Here is a 2,598-nt window from a genome sequence, read left to right as displayed (position 1 = left end):
TCTCTTTTTTCAATTAATTGTGCTAGTGGTTTATTCATTTTAGTTAATTATTTTATTCTCTGGAATGAACTGTTGAATTTATTTATCGGTTATGCTTGTTTTCTGGATTATAATTTTTAACTTTCTAATATTCTTTATCAATTTTTTATTCTTGCATTCTTTAAGATAATTTAAATTTTTTTCTAGTTTCTTGAGATGAAATGGTTAATTTACTTATTTTTTCTCTTATTTGATACTGATTATTTCACATTTTGCTGTGTTCTATAGGCTCAATTGTGATATTTTCATCATCGTTATTTTTTAGCTCTTGTAATTTTTTTCTTAGAGAGTTAGGAAGATAGCGCTTTCACTTATCCTGACAATTTTTTTTTTTTTTTTTTTGTAATTTGTGGAGTTAGTATTTTGTGATCAGGGAATAGAGCTTGGATTGGTTATAGTTTTTGGAATGGATCTTCCTGGTGGCTCAGTGGTAAAGAATCTGCCTGCTATGCAGGAGATACAGGTTCAATCCCTGAATCAGGAAGATCCCCTGGAGTAGGAAATGGCAGCTCACACCAGTGTTCTTGCCTGGAGAATCTTGTGGATGGAAGAGTCTGGTGGGCTACAGTCCGTGGGGTTGCAGAGAATCAGACATGACTGAGCAGGCATGCGCTGGGTTTCTTTGTGTAATATATTATCAATTTTGGGGACTATTATAGAGACCCTTTTTAGTTGGTATATGCTTTATTTTCAGTGTGAAGTTTCTACAATATTTCATGTGGGCAAGGACTTGAATAAAGGACAAAGGGTAAGGAGCTACCAGAGATGCCCCATAGGTTTTTGACCTGAGCAAATGGTGATACGCACGAAGTGGTAAGGATGACCTTTGACGTTTTACACTACCACTTGAGATGCTGAACAACTCTAATATCATTTTCTGAGAAGTTTTAATCCATTGAAGTCTTAAGCTGACACTTAAATTATCCATTTGGAATGCCAAAGTTAGATAAAATGAATCATTTGAAGTGTACTGTTTCTTCTGAAGAAGAGTTTCCATGTTTTGCTTCAATTTAGTTGCCAGATTCTAATGGTTTTCTGCGGCCCTAACTAAATATTCTTAATGTCTGTGGCAAGAACCCCGTTTGGTTACATGACAAAATTCTTAGCATATCTTGTGGTGCTTATAAGAGCATAAAAAAGGAAAAACCTCTAGGAAAAACATATACACACACATATGTGTGTGTGTGTGTGTGTGTGTAATGGAACTAATAATAGTGTAAACCATGAGGAATGAAGTTAGAACTGTGTTGGATAAGGAGCATCCTTTTCAGGGGATCATCAGAACTGGTAATTCAGCAGTGTTCTCTCTCTGCTGTTTGGGCTACTATGTAGCAGTGGCAGCTGAATCAACTCCTAGAACAAGAATCCATCTGATTGCTGTGATTTTGCTGCTTCTAATTCATCCAAGACCAATGTGGATTCAGCTAGTAGAGTCATCTTTGGAGTTAAAGAGAGATGGGTATAAATTCCAGCTTTTATCTCTATTATCTGTGCATCAAGGGGTAAATTGCATCACTTATCTGTCTCTCTTTTTTTGCTTTTATGAAAACATCTGTAACAAAATCCACCTGAAATGTCATTTTGAAGATTAAATGATTTGTATGAAAACTAGGACATTGGCTTGCCCAGTATTATTTCTTCATTGAATTTAGGTCTTTGGAATACATACTTTGGGAAATAAGAACTCAATCTTGGTGATGTAACTGAGAGAATCAAGTTCCCTTCCTTAATCAGAAGTTTGGGGGCTTCTGATTAAGAAGTCCAGGAGCAGGGTTTACTCTTTCCTGGGTGAGAGAGTAGGATTTCACTGTTTAGCAGTGTATGGCAGTGTTTGCAGTTCTGTGTGGTGATGTAGCCATGGACTCTGCAACGCTATAGCTGGGGCCAAACCCCTGCTTCATCTCTCCAGCAGTGTGACATTGACTGTAGTTATTAATCTCTCCAAGCTTCGGTTCTCTCCTGCTTTAAAACTGGAATATTAACAGCACCTGATTCAGGGTTGTTGTGAAGCACAAATGCGGTAGAGCCTGGGAAGCAGTGAGCCTGCTACTGAGGGTAATTTCCTGGTCATCATCTCAGAAATGCGTGCCTGATCATTTTCTCTGTGAACACTCATTTCTGAAAGTTGAAAATAGCTTAAGTTAGACTTAACTCATGAAACAGGATGGTCTGAAGATTGTTTTTTCTTGTCTACTTTCAAATTTTGATGATCAATGTTTAAGGTAGAAATACTGAAATGCAGCAATAAGGAAACTATTAGCAAGGTGAAAAGGCAGCCTTCAGAATGGGAGAAAATAATAGCAAATGAAGCAACGGACAAACAACTAATCTCAAAAATATACAAGCAACTCCTACAGCTCAACTCCAGAAAAATAAATGACCCAATCAAAAAATGGGCCAAAGAACTAAATAGATATTTCTCCAAAGAAGATATACAGATGGCTAACAAACACATGAAAAGATGCTCAACATCACTCATTATCAGAGAAATGCAAATCAAAACCACTATGAGGTACCATTTCACGCCAGTCAGAATGGCTGCGATCCAAAAGTCTACAA

This window comes from Bison bison, unplaced genomic scaffold (genome assembly GCF_000754665.1).
Source record: "Bison bison bison isolate TAMUID 2011002044 unplaced genomic scaffold, Bison_UMD1.0 scf7180017864362, whole genome shotgun sequence".
Taxonomy (NCBI): Eukaryota; Metazoa; Chordata; class Mammalia; order Artiodactyla; family Bovidae; genus Bison; species Bison bison.
This window is presented reverse-complemented; position numbering follows the sequence as displayed.